Genomic DNA, 10,929 nt, shown 5'->3' on the forward strand with positions numbered 1-10,929 from the left:
CAATCGGATTCGTGGGTGGCCAGGTATGCAATAGTTTCACCCAAAAACTAAGCCGAAGTCAAGTTTATGAATAAATCATTTTAATGATTTACTTTTACAACTTTGCCTTCCACTTTTGCCCTACCTAAGCCTTTAAAAGTTCTTAAGGAGTAACCTACCCTATAAAGGGAACTAGCATTTTGCATTGGATGAGTCAACGCTAGTAGAGAGTTGCCCTAGTATTTTGCATCTAGCTAATGTTTTTGCTCTCAGCCAACAGATCAACTGAGCGCTACCATTAGGCAACAACATATCAGCCCGGCATTTTTAGTTTTCAGCCCTTCCTTTTGCTAGTCGCGGCCCGAATCTACTAACGCTAGCCTCTCCATTGCAACGCGATACTCCAACAATCCATTAAGCCTCTTCTCGGCCATTCCCTCACCTCATTGACTACTCCCATTGCTATCCATCATTAACGTCTATGTTTTTAGCCCTGCTTTGCGCATCAGATCTACTGCGTTTTGACTAGCAAATCTGCGTTTTTACAACCGCCCGTGATTCCTCTCATATTGCGAGCACGAATCAGCCACAGATCTACCCTTTCGTGGCCATTAGCAACCCCTTGTGAGGACGGACCCAAAGATGCATCAAAAGTTTGAAGAGTTACCGCCACAACATTCACCATTCCAGTAGAGTCTGCATTGAGGTATTGCATGTGTGCACATTCCATTTTCACAATTAAAAGTAAATACCACGTCGGCAATGAAGTGGGGGGGGCCTTGAGAGGGTTAGTTGGGACCCCATCGGATGTCTCTCTCTCTCTCTCTCTCTCTCTCTCTCACAAAGGAATCATCATTTGTGCAATGTAGCACACATTCAAGCAAGGAAAGAAGTAAAGATTTGAGGTGTACAGATTAGATCTTGTCACCATTTCAATTCCAATTCTACTGCACCTGACAAGAAAATTCCCTAAAATCCTAAATATGGGATCGACATAGAGAATTTGCTGTTTTCGATAAAATGCAACAATAGATCAACTTTGGAAGCCTACAATGACCAGATACTGAGAAGTTTTGAAGGTTACTTATTTTAACCATTAAGAGTGGTCTTTTACCTACGAACTCAACGATTCCAAAAATACGACATGCCTACAAGGAGTAATGGGTTTTTCCCAAAACCCTGAAAAGTCACTTTTATGTCTTGTAAGTGTTAAGATGGCCGTGCATTTGGTGTATGGATAAGCCTCTATCTATCAAGAGAAATCTAAGTAGGGCTGAACTACTAAAATATTTAACTCAGGTTACTTTTTCTACGTGATTTGTAGCAATCAGCGCTCGAAAAAAACATTTTTCCAGAAACTTCTCAAACCTACATATGTGAAACAACAAAGGTAAAGTGACAAAATTGAAGGTTTTTACACCGAATTACACTCATTTTGTCAATATTTTATAAATTTTCACCTTCAAATATAAAATTTAGAGGTAAATTTCAAAATTTGTAGGTGGGATTACACTGAACCTAGGTTTTTTTCGAGCTCTGGACTAGCAATATGTTTACCAGCTAGGAAAATGCATGCCATCATCTACAGCCATACATCTATTTTACTAGCATAACGGCAGGTGGAAGTATCACAACAAAATAAGTTTTCACTAAACAACAAAAGACAAAACAAAATGTCTTTTAACTGTTGGTATATCGTCAAGATCTTAAGACGGTTAGATGTGTCATATAGATATTATAAATAAAGAAATAAATGAACAAATGAATATATTAATATCTATAGGTCTACAAACATATTTATATATGTCACACACACACACACACACACACACACACATATATATAATGTCCTGAAGTGTTGGTATAACATCAAGATCTCAAAAGAGGAACCTGTTTTTTTTTTTATACAGAACAGGAAATTTGAATTAAAAAGAAGTAAAGAAGAACAGCTGCCTCAAAGGTATCTCCCAAGGAACCTGTTTATATATGTGATCATAACTTAGTACACTAATGCAAAACAATGCCACACTGCTTTCCACTCTCTTACAAATAGCTGCATAAACAAGCCACAGACTCAAAAGTTTGTAATAGATCTCTTGGAAAAGGATTATCTTGCTTTCAAACAAACAAAGAATTCTCAGGGGCCTGTTAAGGGTTTCTCAAGCTGACAACATTAAAATCAGAATCAGCTCTTTCCCCTTGTGAAGACAGAAAATAGAGGACCTTTGCATAGGCAACCACCCAGGAAACAAAGCTCAAAGCCAAATGAGTGAAAGCTAAGATTGGAAGAGTGTAAAAATGCTACACCACACTTCCTTAGTACAAACCAATGTCCTCAGACAATCAACTATATATACATCCTAAGGTGTTACAAAGAGCATCATAAATAAAATACAGCATCTCATTACAACAAGGCACATTTCCCAAAATAACCAGTCTATCTGACCATAAGGCACTCAAAGGGGTCGGACATGAACAGGCTATTCAGATCATAAAAGAGCAGAGGGACGGGAGTCTCAACCGTAATACGGATTAGAACTGTGATATGCAACTGGATAAGGAGTAGGCTGAAAGGGGCTTACAAAGGGATTAGTCGTATACTTCATGAGTCCAACGTAACCCTGCATTCCACCCTGTTGATATTGAAGCCATTGCTGCTGCTCCTGCACAAGAAGCCGCTGCTTTTGCTGCATATCAGACATCTGCACATAGGCTGGACATGGTACACTTTTTGAGGCTGCAAATGGATCGTCGTTTGATCCCGCACTTGGAGGTGCTGGAAGGGCCAAGTAATTCAATTCAGTGTGGCCAGCTGAAACAACACTGCTTGCACTACCTGCAGGACCTCTGGCTAAAAGGTTCTTCTGACGATCTGCCCCATGCTCATACAAGCTTTCTAATAGCAAGTTATCAAAGCCGCCAGCAAGGGAATTTCCATTTGGCTTAGAAAGCTCGCTTTCTGACTCTATCAATGCAAGTTCCCAGCCTGTTACTCCACTACTAGCTGTAGCCAAGGTCGAAACCCTAGTATTGTGTTCTGGAAAAGCTTCCCACTTGGCTTCCACATTAGTCTGGGAACCTGAAAACAAAGCAAGAGCAAGCTTGTCCCCAAACTCTTCGAATGACGTTGTTGGTTCCTCTATATTCACAAAAGCGGTGCTGGCAATAGTAATGGCCTCCGTCGCTGGATTAAAAGGGGCAGCAACCTCAGGTGCAGGAGCTGGAGATTCCTCTGCGAAAGCCGGCAATGCACGCACATCATTGCCTACTTTGCTTTCCTTTTGTGGGGTTTGTGGCATTCGCTCAGGGCTTTTTCTCCTTCGATAGCCTCGACCACCATCAGTAACAAAATCCTCCATTTCAACTAACAGATCTTTTGAGATGACCTGTACATTAGGATACTCTGCTGTCTTACAGACACCCAAAGCCTTACAAAAGCTGTAAAATGTGATAAGCTGGTCCATCTGCTTGGCTGCCCGAATGTGCATATCTAAGACCCTGCCACAATCCTCCAAATCCATGTCAAAGAAAGCATTGTGCAGAATAGACAACCCATCTTGAAGATCGGCATAGAGAACAAAACTCTCCCTTATGACAGCATAGAGAGCAACACTCACTAGCCGATGCACCTTCGCTGGTCCAGCGGGTTTACAAGCAAGCACACATCCCAACAAGCGCTGAAAAGCAGGCAGAATTTCCATCAATTCCCGTAGTTTCATATCTTTAAATGGCCTCCTCATTTCTTTCTCAGAATGATTCATCTCTGCGTCCTTGTTAGGAGACTCATAGCCATCACTGTGATGGACATTATCGCTATACTCATATCTGGGGTCCCTGTATGAGGCCATCCTGTCTGGCTTGGGGCGTGTTCCAAAAGATCCCCAAGAGGAACAATCCAGCCGACTATCCAAGTATAGGCCATATGCATGAACAAAAGCAGAGAAATCCCACCCATTTGAAAGAGATTCATCACGAAAATCCGACACATTGAGCACTCGCATACCTTGTCTGCGTGAAAGCATGAGCTCCTTTTCAAAGGACGCATCCCCATCACGAAGTAGGCGGTGTGAGAGAATGAGAGCTTTGATTGCGACGACCCAGTTGCGTGTCTTGCTGAGCCGCCTTGCTATATTACAGACACAAGCATTGACATAGGCACGAGAGAAGGATGTGCGATGAAGCACTACCTGCACATACCGCTCCTCAGAGGGGACTTCCTCATGGCTTGTGGCCTTAACTATGGCAACCTCAAGGTCAGGAGTGCCAGAACTGGCAACCTTTGCAATGGATATGCTAGTCTGGTCCTTGAGCAGACCAATCGCATTGCGGATCCTTACCTGCATGGGGGCCATGGGAAACACAGTGCTCCGACAAAGCAGTCTCCTGGTTGTTTGTTAGAAGCCTTATCGGGCAGCAGATCCTGCTAACTTGCAGCTCTACAAATGCGCTCTCTAATCAATCCCGGAAATGGCAGTGTTTCAACCCTTTGAACTCAGACAAGCTAATCGTGTGCCAAAACCGCAAGAAATGGATTTCCGGACGCAGAGTGGCTATGGAGATCGCAGACAACGAGACACTTTAGATCTTGCGCAGGCAGACGACGTCCGTGAAGGATTTGAAGAAAAACTTGCAGCAAAGAACTCAGGGCACCTGAGGGTAGCAATAATGACGGCAATGCATTGAATGTGAGGAGGAAACAGAAAACGGGAGCATTGAATGTACAGGCGGAGACGATGAGAGCCGCGGAGAGGTGTAGCAGCTGCGGGAAGCTTGGCTATGGCGAGCCCAAGCTCCAGGCTGCAGCCTCCGCCACCGTCAAGTGCTGCTGTCACCTCGACGAAGACTTGTAGTAGGAATCGGTGGCGGGGCTTCATTGTTGTTGTTGAATTAATCACACTTCGTTACAAAATTGTTTTACAGTCTCATTCATTGCGTCATCACTTTCTTTAATAGCCAAAATAGCCAAGGAAAACTCTTTGGAATATTTTGACTTCCAGCCTCAAGCTTTAGAGGCAGGGCCGAAAATTGCAACCCTGCCCGCCCTTCCCGAGGCTTTTTGCCCTGCACATGCGTGGCAAAAATTTGTAAGCCCTTCACTCAGAAGAGCATGTTGGTCAAGTATCCCTTCCTCAATGAAGGGTCCTTGCATAGTAAACCTTCCCCAGGAAGGGCAAGCTCCCAAATTGCCCTGCAGGGGTTGCTTCATGCTAGCCACTATCCAACATGTACAACGAGGTGCCCACTTTGGAAATTGGGTGTCGACTCTAGAGTCGAGAGTGGAGAGTCCCTTATTGAGACTTTCCTTTTCTGTTATTGAGAATACTACATTTCTATCATATATTACTTGGATTGATAACGGGGCTACACATCACTACTTCTGAGCTTGGTCTTAGGAGGTTTATGATAATTGCCTAAAATTTCATTTGCTCTCGAGTGTACTGTGCTTTTGCAAACCTGAGATTTTTCACTAATGCATTGTTGTGCGCTCAACTCGAAGCGATTGGAGATACTCATTGGGAGCCACTATTTAGTATAAAGCGTGATAGCCAATCTGCCTTCTCTGCATGCAATCAACGGATGGTGCGTTTTTGTCCTTAGCGGACAACCACTATTGCTAAATAGCCCATTTAAATCTTCGCACAAGTTTTACCTCTTTGATGCCTGGCATATGAATTGGCATTGCGTTTTTTGTTTCAAGAATGGTTTGCCTGCATTTAAATTGATTGGTCCCGACCTCCCAATGCAACAACATCAACCCACCGTCTAGATCTCATTTTATATGTTTGATTGTACTAGGACAACACATTTGTGCTTAAGGCTAAGCTAATCGTAACTTGACATTCTATAATGCCAAGATTCTCAATCACAATTTTATTGTGTTTAGATTGGAAGGGTGGAAATTTTTAACGCTGCATCGTGAAGGTTGGACCACAAGATTACCCTTCCCATGGGACTGGCAACCATAAAAGTTCCCCTTCCCTAGGAAGAGCAAGGGTGCCCTGCAATTTCCAGTCCTGGATCTTAGCCATCGGTGAAGATTACAATCGTTGATCAAAATGAATTGTGAACACATGTAATTATGTTGCAGTGCTCTTTGGTGGTAAGGTGAGGCCATCGCTTCTCAACCAGTATGTCGCGGGGTCCCCCCCCCCCCCCCCCCCCCGAACTCCAAGGATCGCACAATCACGAATTAGTGGGGATATGGGAATGAAATCCCTTCCAAAAAGGAGGCGTTCACTGTCCCTCTTAGAGTCGTGTCTCACCAAGTACTTCCAAGGGTTGCAGTGCCTATGGCTTCTCATGCACTATAAGAGCTCATAGGTGTCACACGAAAGGTTGTGCAATAGCCATGGTTTCTCTCTAAGAACGTGCACTGCATACAATAGCGACACCTGCTTCAGAAATGCCCGTTTTAGAGTTTTGCAACATAAATTCCTTGATGGGCTGCAAAAACTTGGTTTGGGGCGAAGTTTTCCATCGACTGGAGTGCAAGTGTTGAGTCCCTTCATGCACCATAAGCACTACGCATGACCAGTAGGCTCTGCGCTTTCAACACTTTGAGCTCCTCCATGCGCTTGGCAGGACAGGGCTCTTAGTGGCCAATAGCACCAATCAAAGGTGCCCATGCTTTGGGGCAATCGCTAACGTGCGGTATAGGTTTGCCTCAACTTAGCCTAGAGCCAATTGAACATGAAAATTCAACTGACATCCAAAGAAAAACCAACTAAAAATCGAGAGGAATGGATCATTGCTAATGTCTGACATAGATTTTCCTTAACTTCGCCTATAGCCTGTTGAAAATATAAATTAGCCAATTTCAAATGCGGGGAGGAGGACGAAAAACAATTAAAAAAGTGCACAAAGCATGTGACAATGAAATTTTGGTCAAATAGCAAAAAAGATTCCGCACTCGTAATCCCATGAATCATGGGTGATATCAATCATGCAAGTCAATCATCACGTACGAGATTGCTCTACAATAAATGAGGCATGCATAGTCGATCAATATCTTGATAAATTGACTGTAATGGAATTGGCCTATTTAACTTGAGAGTAGCAAAAATTAATGAGAATACTTTTGAGAGATTACTTTGTGAGCATAGCGGGTGAACATAATTGAAGATAACAACATAGTCATAGCAATTAGTTAACTTGGCATGAACAATACTTTTGCAAGAGAGAGAATTTAGAGAACATGCCAACGGTTGAGGACCCGATTTATGTGGAGCCGGTCCCCCTCTCCAATAGGCATTTGTATTATGATTTCGCCCATTAAGAGAGACTTGTTACAATACATTCTTTGTGTTCCTTGTGACTTAGGTGATGCAATGAAGATGGAAAGCTTCATGCATCACAAGCATAACATAAACTTTGAAGAAAGCTTTGACTATTCCAAGCCTCAGTGCCAAGACCTCAAACACCTTCAAAGGTGGAGAGAGCTAGCAGGGAATGAGGGTAGTGAAGGGGAAGAAGAAACATTTCATAGGAGAAAAAATTAGTTCCTCACTTATCATAACTCTTCTTGCTAGCATACGTAATAGCATAGTGATACAGATGGAGAAGATGACAAGCTTAAGCATGGAAGCATGGCTCTTGGTTGGATATGCACTCTATAGCCAAGAGTGTCGGTGTAGGCTCTTAACCTCTACTTGCTTGGAGAAGGAGAGGGAGCTCTTGCACTTTGCACAATGCATAATGAGAGTGTGTGTGGGAGAGTATACCCCCTAAGCAACCCCTTAGCTTGCTTGGGTCGGCCCCCCCTTGTAGCTCATGCTTGAAGCTCATTGGACTCCTCCGGGCCTAGCAGATCACAAGCAGGAGGCATTACAAGCAACAAGGGTAGCCTTGGGACAAGTGTCCCCTTTTTCCCTTTGAGAGAGAAGACTTGATAAATGCAAAGACAATTAATTATATCTCCTAAAGTATCATTGGACCCCTTGGGTGGCCAACCAATAGGCTTCAGGCACACCATGAGGGCAACATGAGGAGGAACTTGACAAGTGTCCCCTTTGCTTCTTTGTACTAGACATGCCTTGTGTGAGAGTGTGTGTGTGTGTTCTCTCTCATCTCCCTTCATGTAGGGCTCTCCCCCTCCTTGTAGGGATTGAATATTTGACTTTTGACACCTCAAGCCCCTCAAGCTTAGACCCAGTTCCCACCACAAGCTTGGCCGTTAAGCACTTCAAGCTTGGGCTAGGTTCTCACCTCAAGTATATCCCTAGCATCTCAAGCATGTCAAGCACCTCAAGCATCTCAACCATCAAGCACCTTAATCTTGGGCCGGGTTCCCACCTCAAGCTTGGGTCTGGTTCCCACCTCAAGCTCTCAGCCCTAGCTTACCTAAGGTCAAAGGACTTTTACACTAACTATTGGAGGTCTTTAATGAAGCTAACCCTAAGGTCTTATGCTCCATTGGTTAGCCTTGCTCTTTGATACACCATCTCTCATTCGGGCCCCTTTACCATTGGCCTCATGTTGAGATAGATCTATAAGCACATGTCTATATCTTAACCCTTGTTCCCGTTTATTCTCCCACATTAAGTGATCAGTTTAATATGAGAAAATCATTTGGGTTGGTTAGATATTAGATTTTATGACATTGACCAACATTTACATATTGCTTCTACGTGTAGTTCATTAATTAATTGTCCTGGAAGATTCCTTCGCTAAGAATTTCAAAATCAAAGGTCCCCTTGTCTCCCCGTTCCCATGCAGGGGTGCAAGCAGGGTCTGCATACAATCGCTCCTCTGTACCTTCTCGGCTCCATCTCCGTCTCTCGTTGCTCAGCTCACCCTTCAACCTGCTGATTTGCCCTTCCTCAATCTTGCTTTCACCCACCCACGTTGCTCACTTTGTGTTCACTGTCGCTAATGTGGCCTCACTGCGAGGTCAAGCAGCAGCCCCCTAGCGCGCATCTCTTGCGCAAAACGAGAGAGAGAGAGAGAGAGAGAGAGAGAGAGAGAGAGAGAGAGAGAGAGAGAGAGAGAGAGAGAGAGAGATTTCCCTGTGTTGCTTCTTGCAATCTCCTCCTCTCTCTGCAACTACGGACGACACTCGACATGGCATCTTTGCGCATACTTACTGGGTAATGCTGATCATCATGCTCGAGAGTCTGGCTCCATCGCCTTCCCCAGCCTTGCACAGACCCTTCGGAGACCTCCCCTTGCTTCCCTGTGCGACCCCCATCCTCGCAACGAAAGATGGCATGACTCATCATCTCCTCAGGCTACCCACAAAAAAAAATCGCTCTCTCTCTCTCAAGCACCTACTCACACGTGGCCTCCCTCTCTCTCTCTCTCCCCCAACATGTCACTTTCAATCTCCTTTTGCTTCAGCTTTTCAACGATATCCCATGAGATACCCTATCATTTGACATGCTTGCAAAATTAGAACCACATATTTCCTTAATAGTGTGCAATTTCCTCTTGCAATGCTAAAAAAAACCCACTTTCTTGGCCATTCTTTCTAAAGGCAAAGTAGTTACACAATTGAGATTTATGCCAAAATCTAGGATATTTGTCAGAAATTTGAACTAAAATGCTTGACTTTTTACCTTGAAAATCAAGGTTCAATGGATTTACAACGAGATTTTTCACTTTCAACCGAGAAAATTACACTCCAAACCAGAATCTATAAGCATTGTCCTCGGATATAGGTACTTGTAGGTGGGAGGATAGTGAAGCATAAGTTTTCTTAAGATCCAAGTTAGACAATCCTAGAACTAGTTACCCATCCACAATTGCACTTTTCACTACTTAGAAGTCAGTTATGTCTCTCTCTTTTGGTAGGATTTACTTTTAGAAGTCAAGCATGTTCACTAGTTTTGTACCAAAACATAACACTTGGGTGTCTTTTTTTTCCAAGTTTTGGGTGCGCCTCTTTCTCTTTCTCTCTTGGTAGGATTCACTATTACAAGTCAAGCATGTTCACTAGTTTTGTACCAAAATAGGACACTTGGATGTCCTTTTTTTTTAGGTTTTGAATATGCATCTCAACAAGTGATAAAATCATGAATCCTTAGGGTTACATCATGATTCACGAAGGCTCAATCAACTAAGGGTTTAAGGCTCCGAAGGTGCGCTCGATGGGTGTAACCAACTTCTCCATTGGTGGCATTGTCCCCATTGTATGGTCCCTTGTGGGTGTGACGTGTATAGCGTGTCCGTTCGTAAATATACACGCATTTACAAAGTTCTCCCTGCACCTTCCCCATGTTGATAGTAACAAAAAAAATCATAAGCCTGCTTGCTAACCTAGTGTTTGTTGGCTTAGCTAAAATTCTAAACTCCTCTCGACTCGCCCCTAATGAAAACACTTGCCTTTTTTTATTTGAAAAAAAAACACCATTGAGCGCGGTGAAAGTAGTAGGGAGAAACTATACACATATCATATATTTACAACTATACATTGTTGTATGTAACACCCTCGAGGGGTGATTGTGGAAACCACCTCCCCAATATGGAAGGAGAATACCCCCAAGAGAACGCAACCCATGAGCCTCGTGAGCCTTGAACCCGCAACCTTGGGGTTGCATCACAAAAGTCTCACACTTCTTGGGTATATCTTGGCCTTTTCAATCTTCCTCCTTAAAATGCGGTACTTATTGGCACTCTCTTATTGGCACTCTATTCAATGTGCATTATAAGACTTTTTCCAACCAACCAAATATGTAAAACAAATCAGTAAATTAACTTAGGAAGTTTAGTTAGCCCAAAAAGGCACGGCAATCCAGTGGCACTAAGTAACACACACCCGCACGTTGGGGATGGGTAAGGGGATCGATGGCGGAGGAGGGCCGGCAGGCATCTCGAGGTAAACAGACCCCCCCTCCGAAAAAGAAAAAACGATGGCGCCATTGAGGAGCCAAGACTCAAAGGAGGAACCAAGACTCAAACCCACGACCTCATGTCCCAACGCCTTTTGAGGCTTGGGCTAACGAAGTCACTCAC

The 10,929-nt window shown here is 43.7% G+C and overlaps 1 pseudogene; it reads right to left on the bottom strand.

Annotated features, from left to right (window-relative positions):
- Positions 1–2,050: 2,050 nt before the first annotated feature.
- LOC147446590 (putative clathrin assembly protein At4g32285 pseudogene) lies at positions 2,051–4,847 on the bottom strand (annotated as a pseudogene).
- Positions 4,848–10,929: the final 6,082 nt, after the last annotated feature.

This window comes from Adiantum capillus-veneris, chromosome 12 (genome assembly GCF_014529385.1).
Source record: "Adiantum capillus-veneris isolate H3 chromosome 12, ASM1452938v2, whole genome shotgun sequence".
NCBI lineage: Eukaryota > Viridiplantae > Streptophyta > Polypodiopsida > Polypodiales > Pteridaceae > Adiantum > Adiantum capillus-veneris.